The sequence below is a fragment of the Mus caroli genome, unplaced genomic scaffold (genome assembly GCF_978045245.1).
Source record: "Mus caroli unplaced genomic scaffold, Mus_caroli_1 scaffold_2, whole genome shotgun sequence".
Lineage (NCBI taxonomy): Eukaryota > Metazoa > Chordata > Mammalia > Rodentia > Muridae > Mus > Mus caroli.
The window spans coordinates 52324601-52344559 of record NW_028227257.1 but is presented as its reverse complement, the minus strand read 5'-3'; the positions used below and the strand labels follow the sequence as shown (position 1 = coordinate 52344559).

Genomic DNA, 19959 nt, shown 5'->3' with positions numbered 1-19959 from the left:
AAGAAGAAACCTCTGTACATCGTGCCACTGACTGCAGCAGTGGATGCTCTCTGTGAATTTATTTTTTTTTTATCATTCCTGTTTTCCTTTGGAAGAAAAAAAATAGATCTATACTTAGAGAAATAGGGAAGAAAAGAATGTTTGACTAACACTCCCTGATTCTTCCCATTTGGAGCAACTATTTTCATTTCTACAGATTGTTTCCTAGAACTCACATAGAGGTGAAAGTGACATGTCCATTTAATCAGCCTCAAGTAAACTCCTCAAGCTCCACATTCAAGCTGTGGGAGCCCACGTAGCCAGGCGGGAAAGGCAGGTGGCTGTGGGGACTGCCGTGGCTCTGGGGACTGCAGCGGTGATGATGATATGGTGGTTGAATGGATGTGGTCCCCATAGGCTCATAGGGACTGGCACTATTGAGAGGTGTGGCCTTGGAGGAAGTGCGTCACTGTGGGTGGGCTTTGAGGTCTCAGATGCTCAAGCCAGACCCAGTGTGGCATTCTCTTCCTGCTGCCTGCCGATCCAGATATAAAACTCTCAGTTCCTTCTCCAGAACCATGTCTGCCTGTGTGCCGCCATGCTTCCTGCCAATGACAAGAATGGACTAAACCTCTGAACTGTAATTCAGCCCCAATTAAACTGTAAGAGTTGCCGTGGTCATGATGTCTCTCCACAGCAAGAAAAAACCTTAACTAAAACTGATGATGAAGCCATCCCTCATACCTCTCATCAGAGTATTTGTGTGTAGTTGATCTTGAAGTCCTTTCCAAGGCCAGTGTGGGCTCCTCTGAGGGAGCAGAGTGTTGTCAAGTGTCAGTGCTTCTTCAGTCCCGGGAATGGCTGTCCAGTGCTGATGTACTTGGAGTAGAACTAAAGATACTGGGAGGTTGGCAGGCACATACCTATAAACTAGGTATAATAGCACACACCTTTAATCCGGGCACTTAGGAGGCAGAGGCTCCTAAGATCAGGAGTTCAAGGTCATCCTACGTTATTCTCAGGCATACTGAGTTTGGGGACAGCCTGGGCTATCAGAGACTCTTTCTTAAAGGAAAGAAGAAATGAGAGAGGAAGGAAGGAAGGAAGGAAGGAAGGAAGGAAGGAAGGAAGGAAGGAAGGAAGAAAGGAAGGAGGAAGGAAGGAAAAAATAAAAAATAAACGAAGGAAGGGGGTGGAGAAAAGAGATGGTATCAGCTTAGAGATCCCTGAGTTTGTCCCTAGAGATCAGAAACATCAAGAGATTAGAAATCACGGTGAAACCTCAGACAAGCTAAGCTGACAAATTACTGCAGAGATGCATGGGATGTGTATGCTCAGCTGGAGACCTGGTCCAGGGTTTAAGCAAACGGGCACTTACTCAAAACTAAGGAACCCAAACAGAAGGGCAAAGGGGAAGGAAAGTAGGAATGAAAAAATCCGCATGCAGATGGGCTTTGGGGAAGCCCAGTGATGCTCAGGCGTCACAGCTGGGCACTGCTGGGTTCTTGAACCTGCTAGTCTGACACGAAACTGTTGCATGCCTCCGTCCTTCGTAGGGCCTGAGGAAGAGGAAGAAATCTTTCCTCCCCTGCCCTGGGGTGTTGGGCTATGATTCAGAGCCCTCCCTGGATGATGGAGAAGTCTCCCAGAGAGGGGTGCTGCTCCTCATGGGTGTGTAAAAAACAAACCCAGCCCAAGAGGGTGACAGTAGCACTTCAACTGACCAGCCCAACCTGTCTGAGGAGTTTGCCTGAGGGAAGACCTGGTCATGGTATTACAAGAGTGACTCAGATCCACCCCTACCTCTGTATCAACATTCCAGAACCCACCACCTGCCCAAATCACTTCCTCTCCCAAACTCAAGAAGAAAGTCCAGGATTCTGGCCTTACCAGGTTCCCTGGGACATATTGGCTCCCCTTTCTCCTGCCCACCATTCCTACCCAATCAGTTGCTCCTTATATGCAACCGGAGTCCAATTTAATCAGTATAGAGTAGTCACCAGATACAGGAAGCACATGTCCAATGGGAGCTCCATGCTGAATTCGGAAGAGACACAATGGGTATTCATCATCTATGAGACAGTACAGTAGGGTATAGGAAAGCTTTTTTTCTTTTTCAAGTGAAGTAAATCTTCAAAATTTTTGAAAATTATTTTTTGAGAACTTTATGATCATGTTTACCCACAACTCCTCTACCTAGTTCTTCTCAGATCCATCTCCCACTCCCTAAACGTAAGAAAACAATTTTTCTCCTATACTTACTTAACTTTATTTTATGCCCCTAATATATATGCGTGTTTAAGCATCTTGTCAAGTCCAGGTGTTTACTCAAAATCTACATCCAGGACAGCTCCGGAGGAGCAACTCACAGATGCTCAATCTGCTCTCACAGACACAGCCGCTTCTACTGGACCTGCTCCTTCCTACTCACGGATGGTTCCACAGACCCTGACAGCAAGGAAACAGCCGGCTCTCCTAAGGCTGGACCGACATCCCATCCCCATCTTCTTAGGTTCCCCAGACACCCCAAAGTCAGCAGAAAGCAGCTAAAGATCATGAAGGCCCCGTTCCTGCTTCACCATAGCCCTGTCTAGTTTTTCCTCTTTTTAAATTAAACCAAAATGGAGGAATGTTAGCATTCCTTCTAGGCTCCGCCCAACACTTATAATAATAATGATAATAATCATGATAATAGCCAGGTAGGTCTGGCTTGCTATAAAACGGGCTGTTTGGCCCTCCTCGATCTCTCTGTCCTCTCTGTCTCTGTCTCTCTGTGTCTCTCTGTGTCTGTCCATCCTCTCTCTCTCTCTCTCTCTCTCTCTCTCTCTCTCTCTCTCTCTCTCTCTCTCTCTCTCTCTCTCTGCCTGCTGCAGGACTGGATGGATGTGAGCAGCACACCTTTCTTTCTCCCATTCTCACAGAGCCCCCATCTCTATGGTACAGGAGGCATGGTTGACAGAGATGGCTGTAAACCTGAGATGGGGTGAGGGTGGGGATGGGGGCAGGCACTCCTTGGTCTCAGAGGCTCAGCTGGCAAGCACACCTTGCTCTTTGGTTTTTTGTGGACTCCTTTAGGCCATGCATGGCTATAATCCTCTTGCCTTAACAAGTAAGAATTGAGCATTTAGGCAGCAAGCAGGGAGTCCCGCTGTTTTCCCATGGCCACTGCCCTTGTCGTCTTTCACGTTGAGTCCAAAACAGATACTCATTTATTAAGAGTCACTTGGGCTCCCTCAGGTGACAGAATGCACCCAAGACTCCTGTGGTCATTAATTCACTGCTTATACAAATTACTAAATGTCTCTATTTTAGTGTCTTTTGTCTATAATAATGATAGTAATACGTCTCCCATAGGCCATTAGTGGGTTAACAAGATAAAATGTGTTGAGTACCCTTTGTGCCTGGCACAGTAAACCCCAAGATGTGGGGAGATGGCTTGGAGGGTAAAGCGCTTGAAATGAAGTGCCTATCTCCAGCATCCATGTAAAAGTGGCAGCGTACGGTGTAACCCTAGTGCTTTGGAGCAGGGTGCAGAGGCAGCTGCATCCTGAGGGTGTCCTTACAGGCCAGGCCGGCTGAGCCTGTAAGCTCCAGGGCTAGAGAGAGACACTGTCTCAAAGAGTGAGTTGGAGAACAACAGAAAACTACACTGGGAGGAGGGTGACTTTTTAGGCCTCTGTCACTGCATGCATGGGCATACACTTGTACACATGCATGCACACATATATACCATACCTATATGCCATGTGTATACATATATACACATATAAAAAAACCCAAAATGTGGGCAACTACCTTAGCATTAACAGCGTTCATGCACCTTGGGACTCTTAGTCAGGGTTTCTATTCCTGCACAAACATCATAACCAAGATGCAAGCTGGGGAGGAAAGGGTTTACTCAGCTTACACTTCCACACTGCTGTTCATCACCAAAGGAAGTCAGGGCTGGAACTCAAGCAAATCAGGAGGCAGGAGCTGATGCAGAGGCCATGGAGGGATGTTCCTTACTGGCTTGCTTCCCCTGGCTTGCTCAGCTTGCTTTCTTATAGAACCTAGGACAACCAGCCCAGGGATGGCACCACCCACAATAGTCTAGGCCATCCCCCACCCCCAGATCATTAACTGAGAAAATGCCTTACAGCTGGATCTCAAGGAGGCATTTCCTCAAGGGAGGCTCCTTTCTCTGTGCTAACTCCAGCTTATGTCAGGTTGGCACACAAAACCAGCCAGCACAGAGTCATATGTCATCATGTGTTTGTGCACTTTGACCTCGTGCATGGACAAAGCCCCTGTTACAGGACATCCTGGCTGTCACTCACACACCAGCTTTTCTGCTCAATCTAGGAGGTTCCTCCAGGCCTGAAGCCATTTCTGTTCTTTCTCCTTTGACTACTGGAAGCTCTTGTTCTGGTCTCTGCAGGGACAGTCACACCTTGACTGGGGACAGAAAGAAAGGCCACAGTAGGCTGCCAGCTCTCATGCATAATCACAATGACAAGAAGACCAGGTACCACTTCTCTACCATCCAGGATGACAATATCTTCTTCTGGTGGGACTCCTGGAATGAGCCAGGGTTCTGCCCCCAATAGCCACAGAAGCGCTAACTTAGAAGCATCCCAGAATGCCAGGCTCAGAAAGTGCCTTGTGAGTGGCCCTGAGCTGCCACACCCCCCAACTGTCTAATGAGCATAATTGATCAGTTCTGCTCACTTTGGATATTCCCACGCTGGTGACTCAGAAATCATTGGCCAAACTAGGAGCTGACAAACAGGTTATATATAGTGGAAGCTGGAGTCTTTTCCCCGGACTGTCACAGTGGTCTGGGCCCAGTTAGGAGCTAAGAGTAGTCCCCAGTGGCACCCTGCAAGTCAGCGGTCACAGTCACACCATCCCACCTACAGTCCCTATTGTCTTATTGAGCTTAAAGTATCTTTTGATGGAGGACACAACAAAGCCATTGGACAGACAAGAGGCAGAACCCTTTGTTACTTTAAGCTTGGAATGAAAGCAGCTGCCAGGCACACCAGGCTCAAAATGCCAGCAAGCTGGATCTGTCAAGGCAGCTAATGGCTCATGCCTATAATACCAGATACTCAGCACATGAGGTGGAAGAACCAAGGGTTCAAGGCCTTCAGGGTCAACTTAGCAAGACCATGTCTCAAAAAGGAGCGTAGAGGTAGGGCATTTGCCAGCATTCACGAGGTCCTGGGTTCAATCCCCAGAGCTATAAAGAAGAGGGAGGAGGACTCCCTGTACCCCCAGGCACCACACCCTCCCTGTACCCCCAGGCACCACACCCTCCCTGCATCCCCAGGCACCACACCCTCCCTGTACCCCCAGGCACCACACCCTCCCTGCATCCCCATGTATCACATTCTCCCTGCATCCCCAGGCATCACACCCTCCCTGTATCCCAGGCATCACACCCTCCCTGTACCCCCAGGCAGCACACCCTCCCTGCATCCCAGGCATCACACCCTCCCTGTACCCCCAGGCATCACACCCTCCCTGCATCCCCAGGCACCACACCCTCCCTGTACCCCCAGGCACCACACCCTCCCTGCATCCCCATGTATCACATTCTCCCTGCATCCCCAGGCATCACACCCTCCCTGTATCCCAGGCATCACACCCTCCCTGTACCCCCAGGCAGCACACCCTCCCTGCATCCCAGGCATCACACCCTCCCTGTACCCCCAGGCAGCACACCCTCCCTGCATCCCAGGCATCACACCCTCCCTGTACCCCCAGGCATCACACCCTCCCTGCATCCCCAGGCATCACACCCTCCCTGTACCCCAGGCATCACACAGGCTGGCCTCAAACTCACAGAGATCCACCTGCCTCTGCCTCCTGAGTGCTGGGATTCAAGGTGTGTGCCACCACCCACCTCTGCCTGCTCTTCTTTTAGAACACTTTGAGGCCTCAGTATTGCCTGAAATAAGGAAAAACTGTGTCCCCTAGTGGCAGTTTGAAATATAACACTTCCATTCAATCTGGAAGGAAAATTACCTGAAATTCCTTATGTTCAACTTCTTTCTTTCGTAGAGACAATAAAGACCCAGCATGAACTGCACCCCAGCCTCTGGCTCTGATGCAGTCTCTCAGGAACTTGGGGGAATTCTCTTAAAGTCTTCTCTCCCCAACCTGCACCTTCTGTAGGGGAATTCTGAGACTCCCTTTATTGCCTGGACTTCCGTCTTTATGCTCCTCCCATACCTTGGGAACAAGTTCTGGAAGTGCTTTCTACCCGAAACCCCACATGGGACTTTCCAGACCCCCAGAAGGTGTTTATGTTCTTAGGGCTTAGGAATGAACATGAGATGGAAGAATTCAGGTCTGAGACAAAATTCTCAGATGACACTGAGTTTCAACATATGAAGGTCTCTGACCTCTTGTGGGCTGACATAAGCATCTTTTGGGGACAAACTGTTCCCTAGGCCTAGAGACAGAGAATGAAGAGAACATCTCAGCTCTCTGCTTGGCTTGGACTGGGAAGAGATAATCCTGTAGGTAGATGACCCAGGGTTGTGTGACTGTCTGCTTGGGAGGAGGAATATGAGATAGCAGGGGTGGTATCATGTTGTCTGCTTTTTGAGCAGGAAGCCAGTCAAACTCTACTGCCTTCCTTGAAAGGCTCAAACCTAGTCCCTGCTTCTGGGACTGACAACTCTATTAGCTAAGAAAACCTTTACGTTACGACTAATGCCCCACGCCAGCTCCTCTCCTTGTTAGAAACTCATTGTTAGATGTCCCTCTGTCAACTGACAAGCAGGCTTCTCCAACAGCAAGCTCTTCTGAAGAGAATGAAGAGATAGCTTCTCAGATATGAGCCCTTTTGTTGTTTTGTTTTGTTTTTGTTTTCAAGACAGGGCCTCACTATTGTAGCCCTGGCTTGCCTGAAACTCACTATATAGACCAGGTTAGCCTTAAATTCCCAGTTCCTCCTGCATCTGACTCTCAAGGGCTGGGATTAAAAGAGTATACAGCACATCAACTAAAAGAGATGTTCTCTTAAAGCTGGCTACCTTCTGACTTCTCCCCCAAGGATATAAAATGAGCCCTGCCCTCCTGCCTCCCAACTGTCTGGAGGTCCTGGCCATACCTAACTCAGGTCAGCCTTACCAGAACAGCCCCTAGAGAACTCTGATCGTCTTTGGTTTGCTGTTGGGGGTTACTTCATGTCAAAAGTAAAGTGTGCTCTTCCGGTCAGAAAAGCACCAGGGCAGCTGGGGCGCAGGGTCCGCTGACACTTGCCAGCTACCCACAACACCCACCACAGGATCTTAAGACTTCTGGTGAGTGGAGCACAGCTTCTGCTCCAATCCAATTGCGCGGGACCTGAGACTGCATTAGTTAGGGAAGCAGAAACCGGCCTGAGTAGGACCACAGGCCTCATCCGGCCGGATCAGCGCCAGGGTAGCTGGAGCACAGGGTCGCCTGACACCCGCCAGCTACCCACGACCCCCGCCGCAGGATTTTGGGACTGCTGGTGAGTGGAACACAGCTTCTGTTCCAGTCCGATCACGCGGGACCTGAGACTGCTCTGGTTGGGGAGAGAGAAATCCGGCCTACACAGGGCCACAACCCTCTTCCTGTCAGAAAAGCACCAGGGCAGCTGGGGCGCAGGGTCTGCTGACACTCGCCAGCTACCCACAACACCCGCCACAGGATCTTAAGACTTCTGGTGAGTGGAGCACAGCTTCTGCTCCAATCCAATTGCGCGGGACCTGAGACTGCATTAGTTAGGGAAGCAGAAACCGGCCTGAGTAGGACCACAGGCCTCATCCAGCTGGATCAGCGCCGGGGTAGTGGGAGCGCAGGGTTGCCTGACACCCGCCAGCTACCCACGACCCCCGCCGCAGGATTTTGGGAATGCTGGTGAGTGGAACACAGCTTCTGCTCCAATCCAATTGCGCGGGACCTGAGACTGCATTAGTTAGGGAAGCAGAAACCGGCCTGAGTAGGGCCACAGGCCTCATCCGGCCAGATCAGCGCCGGGGTAGTGGGAGCGCAGGGTTGCCTGACACCCGCCAGCTACCCACGACCCCCGCTGCAGGATTTTGGGACTGCTGGTGAGCGGAACACAGCTTCTGTTCCAGTCCAATCACGCGGGACCTGAGACTGCTCTGGTTGGGGAGAGAGAAATCCGGCCTACATAGGGCCACAACCCTCTTCCGGTCAGAAAAGCACCGGGGCAGCTGGGGCGCAGGGTCGGCTGACACTCACCAGCTACCCACAACACCCACCACAGGATCTTAAGACTTCTGGAGAGTGGAACACAGCTTCTGCTCCAATCCAATTGCGCGGGACCTGAGACTGCATTAGTTAGGGAAGCAGAAAACGGCCTGTGTAGGACCACAGGCCTCTTCCGGCTGGACCAGCACCGGGGTACCGTCAGCTACCCACGACCCCCACCGCAGGATTTAGAGACTGCTGGTGAGTGGAACACAGCTTCTGCTCCAATCTTTAAACAGTGACAACGATAACAACTAACCCCAGAGATTACCAGATGGCGAAAGGTAAACGTAATAATCTTACTAACAGAAACCAAGACCACTCACCATCATCAGAACCCAGCACCCCCACTTCGCCCAGTCCAGGGCACCCCAACACACCGGAAAAGCTAGACACGTATTTAAAAGCATATCTCCTGATGATGATAGAGAACTTCAAGAAGGACTTTAATAACACACTTAAAGAAATGCAGGAGAACACTGCTAAACAGGCAGAAGACAATAAAGAGAAAGCACAAAAATCCCTTAAAGAATTGCAGGAGAACACTGCTAAAGAGTTACAAATCCTTAAAGAAAAACACGATAACATAATCAAACAGGTAGAAGTCCTTACAGAAAAACAGGAAAACACATCCAAACAGATGATGGAAATGAACAAAACCATACTAGACCTAAAAAGGGAAGTAGACACAATAAAGAAAACCCAAAATGAGGCAACACTGGAGATAGAAACCCTAGGAAAGAAATCTGGAACCATAGATACGAGCATCAGCAACAGAATACAAGAGATGGAAGAGAGAATCTCAGGTGCAGAAGATTCCATAGAGAACATCGGCACAACAATCAAGGAAAATGTAAAACGCAAAAAGATCCTAACTCAAAACATCCAAGAAATACAGGACGCAATGAGAAGACCAAACCTACGGATAATAGGAGTGGATGAGAATGAAGATTTTCAACTCAAAGGACCAGCAAACATCTTCAACAAAATTATAGAAGAAAACTTCCCAAATCTAAAGAAAGAGATGCCCATGAACATACAAGAAGCCTACAGAACTCCAAATAGACTGGACCAGAAAAGAAATACCTCCCGACACATAATAATCAGAGCAACAAATGCTCTAAATAAAGATAGAATACTAAAAGCAGTAAGAGAAAAAGGCCAAGTAACATATAAAGGCAAGCCTATCAGAATTACACCAGATTTTTCACCAGAGACTATGAAAGCCAGAAGATCCTGGACGGATGTTATACAGACACTAAAAGAACACAAATTCCAGCCCAGGCTACTATACCCAGCCAAACTCTCAATTAACATAGATGGAGAAACCAAAGTATTCCACGACAAAACCAAATTCACACATTATCTCTCCACGAATCCAGCCCTTCAAAGGATAATAACAGAAAAAAACCAATACAAGGACAGGAACCACGCCCTAGAAACAACAAGAAGGTAATCCCTCAACAAACCTAAAAGAAGACAGCCACAAGAACAAAATGCCAACTTTAACAACAAAAATAACAGGAAACAACAATTACTTTTCCTTAATATCTCTTAATATCAATGGACTCAACTCCCCGATAAAAAGACATAGACTAACAAACTGGCTACACAAACAAGACCCAACATTTTGCTGCTTACAGGAAACTCATCTCAGAGAAAAGGATAGACACTACCTCAGAATGAAAGGCTGGAAAACAATTTTCCAAGCAAATGGCATGAAGAAACAAGCTGGAGTAGCCATTCTAATATCTGATAAGATTGACTTCCAACCCAAAGTCATTAAAAAAGACAGGGAGGGACACTTCATACTCATCAAAGGTAAAATCCTCCAAGAGGAACTATCAATCCTGAATATCTATGCTCCAAATACAAAGGCAGCCACATTCATTAAAGAAACTTTAGTAAATCTCAAAGCACACATTGCACCTCATACAATAATAGTGGGAGACTTCAACACACCACTTTCACCAATGGACAGATCATGGAAACAGAAACTAAACAGGGACACAGTGAAACTAAGAGAAATTATGAATCAAATGGATCTGGCAGATATCTACAGAACATTCTATCCTAAAACAAAAGGATATACCTTCTTCTCAGCACCTCATGGTACCTTCTCCAAAATTGACCACATAATTGGTCACAAAGCAGGCCTCAACAGATATAAAAATATTGAAATTGTCCCATGCATCCTATCAGATCACCATGGCCTAAGGCTGATCTTCAATAACAAAATAAATAATAGAAAGCCAACCTTCACGTGGAAACTGAACAACACTCTTCTCAATGATACCTTGGTCAAGGAAGGAATAAAGAAAGAAATTAAGGACTTTTTAGATTTCAATGAAAATGAAGCCACAACATACCCAAACTTATGGGACGCAATGAAAGCATTTCTAAGAGGAAAACTCATAGCTCTGAGTGCCTCCAAAAGGAAACTAGAGAGAGCACACATTAGCAGCTTGACAACACACCTAAAAGCACTAGAACAAAAGGAAGCAAATTCACCCAAGAGGAGTAGACGGCAGGAAATAATCAAACTCAGGGGTGAAATCAACCAAGTGGAAACAAGAAAAATTATTCAAAGAATCAACCAATCAAGGAGCTGGTTCTTTGAGAAAATCAACAAGATAGATAAACCCTTAGCCAGACTCACTAGAGGGCACAGGGAAAGCATCCTAATTAACAAAATCAGAAATGAAAAAGGAGACATAACAACAGATCCTGAAGACATCCAAAACACCATCAGATCCTTCTACCAAAGGCTATACTCAACAAAACTGGAGAACCTGGATGAAATGGAGAAGTTCCTAGACAGATACCAGGTACCAAAGTTGAATCAAGATCAGGTTAATGATCTAAACAGCCCTATATCCCCCAAAGAAATAGAAGCAGTCATTAATAGTCTCCCAACTAAAAAAAGCCCAGGACCAGATGGGTTTAGTGCAGAGTTCTATCAGACCTTCAAAGAAGATCTAATCCCAGTTCTTCACAAACTATTCCACAAAATAGAAACAGAAGGTACTCTACCCAACTCATTCTATGAAGCCACAATTACTCTGATACCTAAACCACAAAAAGACCCAACAAAGATAGAAAACTTCAGACCAATATCCCTTATGAATATTGATGCAAAAATCCTCAATAAAGTTCTTGCTAACCGAATCCAAGAACACATCAAAACAATCATCCATCCTGACCAAGTAGGTTTCATCCCAGGGATGCAGGGATGGTTCAATATACGGAAATCCATCAACGTAATCCAGTATATAAACAAACTCAAAGACAAAAACCACATGGTCATCTCGTTAGATGCGGAAAAAGCATTTGACAAGATCCAACACCCATTCATGATAAAAGTCTTGGAAAGATCAGGAATTCAAGGCCCATACCTAAACATGATAAAAGCAATCTACAGCAAACCAGTAGCCAACATCAAAGTAAATGGTGAGAAGCTTGAAGCAATCCCTCTAAAATCAGGGACTAGACAAGGCTGTCCACTTTCTCCATACCTATTCAACATTGTACTTGAAGTCCTAGCCAGAGCAATTCGACAACAAAAGGAGATCAAAGGGATACAAATTGGAAAAGATGAAGTCAAAATATCACTTTTTGCAGATGATATGATAGTATATATAAGTGACCCTAAAAATTCCACCAGAGAACTCCTAAGCCTGATAAACAGCTTCGGTGAAGTAGCTGGATATAAAATTAACTCAAACAAATCAATGGCCTTTCTCTACACAAAGAATAAACAGGCTGAGAAAGAAATTATGGAAACAACACCCTTCTCAATAGTCACAAATAATATAAAATATCTTGGCGTGACTCTAACTAAGGAAGTGAAAGATCTGTATAATAAAAACTTCAAGTCTCTGAAGAAAGAAATTATAGAAGATCTCAGAAGATGGAAAGATCTCCCATGCTCATGGATTGGCAGGATCAACATTGTAAAAATGGCTATCTTGCCAAAAGCAATCTACAGATTCAATGCAATCCCCATCAAAATTCCAAATCAATTCTTCAACGAATTAGAAAGTGCAATCTGCAAATTCATCTGGAATAACAAAAAACCTAGGATAGCAAAAACTCTTCTCAAGGTAAAAGAACCTCTGGTGGAATCACCATGCCGGACCTAAAGCTCTACTACAGAGCAATTGTGATAAAAACTGCATGGTACTGGTATAGTGACAGACAAATAGACCAATGGAATAGAATTGAAGACCCAGAAATGAACCCACACACCTATGGTCACTTGATCTTCGACAAGGGAGCTAAAAACATCCAGTGGAAGAAAGACAGCATTTTCAACAAATGGTGCTGGCACAACTGGTTGTTAACATGTAGAAGAATGCGAATCGATCCATTCCTATCTCCTTGTACTAAGGTCAAGTCTAAGTGGATCAAGGAACTTCACATAAAACCAGAGACCCTGAAACTTATAGAGGAGAAAGTGGGGAAAAGCCTTGAAGATATGGGCACAGGGGAAAAATTCCTGAATAGAACAGTAATGGCTTGTGCTGTAAGATCGAGAATTGACAAGTGGGACCTCATGAAACTACAAAGCTTCTGCAAGGCTAAAGACACCATCAATAAGACAAAAAAACCACCAACAGATTGGGAAAGGATCTTCACCTATCCTAAATCAGATAAGGGACTAATATCCAATATATATAAAGAACTCAAGAAGGTGGACTCCAGAAAGTCAAATAACCCCATTAAAAAATGGGGCTCAGAACTGAACAAAGAATTCTCACCTGAGGAATACCGAATGGCAGAGAAGCACCTGAAAAAATGTTCAACATCCTTAATCATCAGGGAAATGCAAATCAAAACAACCCTGAGATTCCACCTCACACCAGTCAGAATGGCTAAGATCAAAAATTCAGGTGACAGCAGATGCTGGCGAGGATGTGGAGAAAGAGGAACACTCCTCCATTGTTGGTGGGATTGCAAGCTTGTACAACCACTCTGGAAATCAGTCTGGCGGTTCCTCAGAAAATTGGACATAGTACTACCGGAGGATCCAGCAATACCTCTCCTGGGCATATATCCAGAAGATGTCCCAACTGGTAAAAAGGACACATGCTCCACTATGTTCATAGCAGCCCTATTTATAATAGCCAGAAGCTGGAAAGAACCCAGATGTCCCTCAACAGAGGAATGGATACAGAAATTATGGTACATTTACACAATGGAGTACTACTCAGCTATTAAAAAGAATGAATTTATGAAATTCCTAGCCAAATGGATGGACCTGGAGGGCATCATCTTGAGTGAAGTAACACAATCACAAAAGAACTCACACAATATATATTCATTGATAAGTGGATATTAGCCCAAAACTTAGGATACCCAAGATATAAGATACAATTTGATAAACGCATGAAACTCAAGAAGAATGAAGACCAAAGTGTGGACACTGTGCACCTTCTTAGAATTGGGAACAAAACACCCAGGGAAGGAGTTACAGAGACAAAGTTCGTAGCTGTGATGAAAGGATGGACCATTTAGAGACTGCTGTATCCAGGGATCCGTCCCATAATCAGCTTCTAAACGCTGACACCATTGCATACACTAGCAAGATTTTGCTGAAAGGACCCAAATATAGCTGTCTCTTGTGAGACGATGCCGGGGCCTAGCAAACACAGGAGTGGATGTTCACAGTCAGCTATTGGATGTATCACAGGGCTCCCAATGGAGAAGCTAGAGAAAGTACCCAAGGAGCTAAAGGGATCTGCAACCCTATTGTTGGAACAACATGATGTACTAACCAGAACCCTGGAGCTCTTGTCTCTAGCTGCATATGTATCGAAAGATGGCCTAGTCGGCCATCAATGGAAAGAGAGGCCCATTGGACTTGCAAACTTTATATGCCCCAATATAGGGGAATGCCAGGGCCAAAAGAATGGGAATGGGTGGGTAGGGAAGTGGGGGGCGCTATGGGGGACTTTTGGGATAGTATTGGAAATGTAATTGAGGAAAATATGTAATAAAAATATATAAAAAAAAAGAAAGTAAAAAACAGTATATAATGCATGCACACAAACACACATACATGTGTATGTGGGATACTCCCATTTGTGTAAGAGAAGTCATGTGTGCCTTTGTGCACACAAAGCTGTGCACCTCAGTTTTTAAAACATGAGTCTCTCTGGGTGATAAACCACAGGGGAGTTCATTTTCTTCCTTTGGTTTATCTGTACTTTCTGTTATAAAAAATAAGTAAGAAATATAAGTTAATAAAGAAATACTCTTTGGTTAGACAAACCAAAAAAAAAAAAAAAAAAGTAAAGTGTAAGGTAGGACAGGCCATTGTCCTCTAAAAGACACCATTGTTAATGGAGTTTAGGGTCAAAGCCTGGGCTTCTGGAAGTTTCTTGCCTACCTGTCCCCAGTATGCCAATCACAGAGATAAGAAATAGTTAAAAAGTAGAAAAAAGAGATTATTCAATGTACATCACTGGGAAAGCAAATGCAGAGGTCCAGTGTCCCCCAATCTGTCTTCAGGGTCCAGACATGAGGTATAGTTTTAAACAGAGAGCAAGAGTTGTACAAAAGCAAGCTGTTGGTGGCTGGGGAAATGGCTCAGTGGTTAGGATCTCTTGCTGTTCTTAGAGATGGGTAGTGGTGGGGATTTGGGTCCAAGCACCAATGTTAACCCTTGTGACTCCAGCTTCAAAGGATCCATTGCCCTCTTGTATATGGAATAGGGCAGAAGCAGTGGCCATGAGAAAACAGTGGGATGCCCTGCTTGGTGCCTAAATGCTCAATTCTTACTTGTTAAGGCAAGAGGGTTATAGCCATGCATGGCCTAAAGGAGTCCAAAAAACCAAAGAGCAAGGTGTGCTTGCCAGCTGAGCCTCTGAGACCAAAGAGTGCCTGCCCCATCCCCACCCTCACCCCATCTCAGGTTTACAGTCATCTCTGTCAACCATGCCTCCTGTACCATAGAGATGGGGACTCTGTGAGAATGGGAGAAAGAAAGGTGTGCTGCTCACATCCATCCAGTCCTGCAGCAGGCAGGATCTCAGACAGGATGCAGGGACAAACAACCAAGGTCAGCAGGCTGCAAGTGGGGATGCTTTCCTCTCACTATCATGAGAGGGAGAGGGAGGGGGAGGGGGAGGGGGAGGGGGAGGGGGAGGGGGAGGGGGAGGGGGAGGGGGAGGGGGAGGGGGAGGGGGAGGGGGAGGGGGAGGGGGAGGGGGAGGGGGAGGGGGAGGGAGAGGGAGAGAGAATTGGAGAGATGGCTCATGGATAAAGAGCATGTACTGTTCTTGCAGAGGTCTTGAGTTCGAGTCCCAGCACCTCCAGTCAAGTTGCTCACAGTCTCTTTAAACTGTAGCCCCAAGGGATGGGACACTCTCTTCTGGTCTACTTGTCTGCCTGCACCCGTGGGTTTTCTTATTTATTTTTTAATCAGAGTCTTCTTTGTAGACGAAGTTGGCTCTGAAGTCTTGATCCTCCTGCCTCAGTCTCCCAAATGTTGGGATTACCCCAGGCTCAGCTCACACAGGTGGATTAAGCTTTATGTTGAGATACACAACGAAATTCCTCTTTCCACTCTCCAAAGATGTTCTCCTGGGACCAGTGAGGAAAAAGTGCTTACAGCCAAGCCTAAGGACCCAAACTTGATTCCCAGGGCCCACATGCTTATGTGTGTGTGTGTGTGTGTGTGTGTGTGTGTGTGTGTGTGTGCGTGCGCACATACCACATCAACTAAGAGGTAAAAATCTTAAACAAAATAAAGATTTCTTTGGTAGACAGAAAGAGATCCATAGCTGCTCTACTTTTAAAAAGGCAAAATTTCTCAAGATCTATCTACAGAAAAACAAAATCTCTACCAAATTCCCCATGGTTATGTGTGATGTAATCATATATTTTAGGTTGAAGCAAAAGTCACATGGAAATGCAAAGGATCCAAAATAGCTAAGATAATCCTTGGGGTTTTTTGAAGTGGAGTTGGAGTTTATTAAGAAAGAGCTTTCATGTAGATTAAAGCATGGACATTGGAGGACATTTAGGAAAGGGGGGCATGTGTTTCCCATATGTTCAAATGTTCTTAAAGACTGGCAGAAGCTGTCAGAGCTCCTGAAGTTGGAGTTACAGACAGATATGGAACTTCTAGGAACTAAACTTTGGTCTTTGGTGCTCTTAACCACTGAGCCACCTCTCCAGCCCCCTGCCCCTATCCATCCCTTTGAGATATAGTCTCATGGTATTCCAGGATAGACTCGGATTTTCTGGACCCAAGGATAGCCTTGAACTTCTGATCCTCCTGCATCCATTTTCCAAGTACTAGGAATACTGGCATATGCCACCAAACCCAGCTGGGCTCTTTCACTGTCTCTCAGTGGCATGGTTTCCATGTGCCTTATTATGGGATGTATCACTAAGAACCTTATTGTTTGCACTCAATTCTTTTTGCCAGGCCTGCTGCTTGGTGCCAGTCTGGGGACAGAGGAAATCCTGACGGGTTGTTTCCATCTGTCCGGAGGACTGTCTCTACAACTCTGCCACACTTCTTGAAAAAAGAAGAAAGGAGGAGGAGGAGGAGGAGGAAGAGGAGGAAGAGGGAAGAGGAGGAGGAGGAGGAGGAGGAGGAGAAGAAGAAGAAGAAGAAGAAGAAGAAGAAGAAGAAGAAGAAGAAGAAGAAGAAGAAGAAGAAGAGGAGGAGGAGGAGGAGGAGGAGGAAGAGGAGGAAGAGGAGGAAGAGGAGAAGAAGAAGAAGAAGAGGAGGAGGAGGAGGAAGAGGAGGAAGAAGAGGAAGAAGAGGAGGAGAACCTTATTGTTTTTAGTGCTTGTACTGAGTTGTTTTCTTCCTTTTATTTATGGGGTGCTCATTGCTAATGTGCAGCCAACAATAACTTTTAATGGGCTTTTTGATTAATATCTGGTTTCCATTGCCAACTTAGTTATCATCTTCCAATATCCTGCACTGCCTTTGAATCTTGCCTTTAGCAAGCTTGCTTTCTGCCTTAAACATGTCAGAAGTCTGACGTTAAAGACACAGTAAGTCCCTATGCCTTGTGTGCCCTATGTAAAGTGATCTTTACATTCTTTCAAATGTTCCAACACTGCTAGAGACTTACATCCCAGCCTAAGTTCATAATCCAAATGGTGCAGTTTCGTGGCTGTGCTCGAAAGCCCTAGGTCACTCCCCCATCACTTTCTTATTAGTCGCTGTGATGGTTTGTTATATGCTTAGCCCAGGAAGTGTCACTAGTAGAGGGTGTGGCCTTGTTGGAGTAGGTGCATCACTGTGGGTGTGGGCTTTAAGACCCTCATCCTACCTGCCTGGAAGCCAGTCTTCTCCTAGCAGCCTTCACATGAAGATATAGAACTCTCAGTTCCTCCTGCACCATTCCTGCCTGGATTCTGCCATGCTCCCACCTTGATAATAATGGACTGAACCTCTGAACCTGTAAGCCAGCCTCAATTAAATGTTGTCCTTATAAGAGTTGCCTTGGTCGTGGTGTCTGGTCACAGCAGTAAAACCCTAAGACAGTCGCTTTTCCTGTTGCTGGGACAGAACATCTGACATAAGAGGCTGAAGGGAAAAGGAGTTTGTTTTGGTTTGAAATGTAAGAGTTTCTCCCAGTGTGGTGGGGAAGGTGAGGGGGCAGGAGAGTGAAGTGGCTGGTCGCATGGTCCTCAGTCAGAAAGCAGAGAGAGGAGGTGAGTGCTGGGGCTCAGCTTGGTGTTTGTTTGTTTTTCCAGTCCTGGACCCCAATCCATGGAACACTACTGCTCACGTGCAAGGTGGGTCTTCCCATCTCAGTCAAAAGCCCCTTGAAAAGCCCTCATAGACAGGTATTCACAGAGGTTTTCTTTCCCGGTGATTCTAAACCCTGGTTAGTTTCAGTCACTATTAGCCATCAAAACTGCCTCCGGAGCCTGGGGACTTAGTTAAGTTGCTGTCCCAGTCTGCTGTTTTTGTATGAAAAACACCAGGATTACAAGCTGCAAAGGGGATGAAGCTGTTTCTTTCATCCTGCACTTTCAGGTACCAGTCCTTCCCTGAGGGAAGACGGGGCAGGAAGTCAGAGACCCCAAACCATGAAAGACTGCTCTTTTTTTGTTTTGTTTTGTTTTGGTTTGGTTTTGGTTTTTCGAGACAGGGTTTCTCTGTGTAGCCCTGGCTGTCCTGGAACTCACTTTGTAGACCAGGCTGGCCTTGAACTCAGAAATCCGCCTGCCTCTGCCTCCCGAGTGCTGGGATTAAAGGCGTGTGCCACCACGCCTGGCCCTCAGTTTATAACTCTTAAAGACATCAAAGTCACAGGAGAAGTACTCAAGCCCCCAAAAGGCTCTGGCCACTTCTCAGTGTTCACTGCTCCTCCCATGATGGGTAATGCAGGCAGAAGACATGGCCCTGTGCATGACCTGTGATATCACTGTGCCTGACAATGGCCCCTCCTCAAATTCAGGGACTTAATTTCAGCCATGGGTAGGACCAGGTAACATAGCTGGAAGCACTAACACGTCTGTGTGAGGTACTGCAGAGCTGGGTGGGGAGCGGAGGCAGGCCTCTGGAAGTTTCTGAAAGCCTGGGCACAATAAAGGATCAATAGAAGGAATTGTTAGTTTTTAACAATATGTACACGTCTGTGGTTCTTGCCCTGTAACCCCAGGACTTCACCCATGCTCACTGCTCAGCTTTCCCTAGAGCTCCCCCTTGCACTCCCAGCATGCACTTCTGTCCTGTTCAGGAACAAGAGTCCAGATTTCATATCCTTTGAATGCAAAGTAGTAGATGAGTGGCCTAGGAGGGACTTCCGTCTGAAGTCACAGGCTTCCATGTGTAGTTGGCCATTTCCCTATGGAGGGGCCTTAGCCGCCACCAGTCCACAGTGACAAGGGACACAGCAGAAGGGATCTCTGTGTGACACCCATCTCCTTTCCATCAATCTTGATCCAACCTGCAACCTTTGCCAAAGCCAAGTTCACCTTTTGTCTGTGACCTCGCTTTCCTCATGTGCACAGGCAAAGCTTCAAGGGAGAGGATCACTTCTGGATAAGCTCCAGAGTCAGAGGCAGCACTGACTGGCAGGATTCCCCAGAGTTCTGAGGTGGAGGTGGGGAGCACGCAACTCTTGAGCTCTGATTAGGTAGTGCCTGGGTTGGACTGTGCTTTCCCGAATCATGGTGGAGCCTGCTCGCCGCCTAGTGGAAGTATCTAGTAACTGCATGCCGCCTGGTGGAAGTATCTAGTAACTGCATGCCGCCTGGTGGAAGTATCTAGTAACTGCATGCCGCCTGGTGGAAGTATCTAGTAACTGCATGCCGCCTGGTGGGAGTATCTAGTAACTGCATGCCGCCTGGTGGGAGTATCTAGTAACTGCATGCCGCCTGGTGGGAGTATCTAGTAACTGCATGCCGCCTGGTGGGAGTATCTAGTAACTGCATGCCGCCTGGTGGGAGTATCTAGTAACTGCATGCCGCCTGGTGGGAGTATCTAGTAACTGCATGCCGCCTGGTGGGAGTATCTAGTAACTGCATGCCGCCTGGTGGGAGTATCTAGTAACTGCATGCCGCCTGGTGGGAGTATCTAGTAACTGCATGCTGCCTGGTGGGAGTATCTAGTAACTGCATGCCGCCTGGTGGAAGTATCTAGTAGCTGACCCAAGCTCTAAAAACCAGCTCGTGCTTCACTGGGGTTACTGTTTTATGTCGACCTTCATGGAGTCTTAGTTCTGAAGCCTGAGCATGGCTGAAGAATTAAGAACTAAGCCA

General features: G+C 46.5%; 1 non-coding gene across 1 annotated transcript; it reads left to right on the top strand.

The window, feature by feature from the left end:
• The first annotated feature begins 16633 nt into the window (after window positions 1-16633).
• On the top strand, window positions 16634-16747 carry LOC115030474 (small nucleolar RNA SNORA55). Its single transcript, XR_003836070.1, has one exon. It is a non-coding gene; the product is annotated as a small nucleolar RNA SNORA55 (small nucleolar RNA).
• Window positions 16748-19959: the final 3212 nt, after the last annotated feature.